This window comes from Acyrthosiphon pisum, chromosome A2, assembly GCF_005508785.2.
Source record: "Acyrthosiphon pisum isolate AL4f chromosome A2, pea_aphid_22Mar2018_4r6ur, whole genome shotgun sequence".
Classification (NCBI taxonomy): domain Eukaryota; kingdom Metazoa; phylum Arthropoda; class Insecta; order Hemiptera; family Aphididae; genus Acyrthosiphon; species Acyrthosiphon pisum.
The window spans coordinates 85,524,079-85,525,100 of record NC_042495.1 but is presented as its reverse complement, the minus strand read 5'-3'; positions in this window follow the sequence as shown (position 1 = coordinate 85,525,100).

Here is a 1,022-nt window from a genome sequence, read left to right as displayed (position 1 = left end):
TTCTTAAACTAGTGTCTTATACAGTACCTATAGCATTTCATTAGTGTCGTAAACTTGTTGTCTGTTACAGAAATATTTAATTGCCAATATATTATATTAAAAGAAACTTAAACATTTAGTACTACTGTACTGGACATTGGTGAATAAAAGAAGAATAAAAGTTTAATTATACATAATAAATATTATCATTATAACAAATATAATTATTAAGCAATTTAATATTTGGAACAAACCATACAGTTTTTTTTTTAAATATTATTATTTGTTAAAGTGAACATTAAAAAAACAACAATTTAATTTTTATAAACATTATAATATTGGTCAATAACAAGAAATTAGCAATTGGTAATAACCAGGGTTGGGATTTTGTAGCATTTGCATATTTCTTATGAAATGCTTAAAATAGCAGAGTAAGCTAAAAATTTGTTTCGTGATACAGAGAACTCAAATTAAAAATTTTATTTTGCTTTTTTTGCATTTTTACCTGTTTTGAATCAAATGCGGTCATATTTTATGAAATTATATTTTAGTAAAATATTTATTTTTGTTTTTGGATTTTTGTCAATCGTATTATTACGATAATTTCGTATTAGGTATTTGGTTCTAACTTCTAATTTTTGTTATCTGCTGATTTTGTTGGGTTTTTTTGTCGATTTCTACTGCGATTATTAATCGCCGATTATCAACAAACTAGCATTGAATGCGGTGTATAGATAATTCATTTGGATTCTAATATGAGTGACTAAATTATTTCAAATCTTAAGTAACTACATATAATAATTTATAACTGATTTAAAATTTCCTTTTTTTTGCATATTTTGTTGTTTTTATTTTTAGCCACATATTTAGCGATATTTAAGGTAATATTATAGCACATATTTGTGCAATTTTAAGTGCTATAAAATCCCAACCCTGGATAATAACCTATTGATATTTATTATAAATGCGATAGGAACTTAGAAAGTTAATTATGCTGGTAAATTGATTCATTCAAGTAAAATATATAAGCATAATTTAAAATG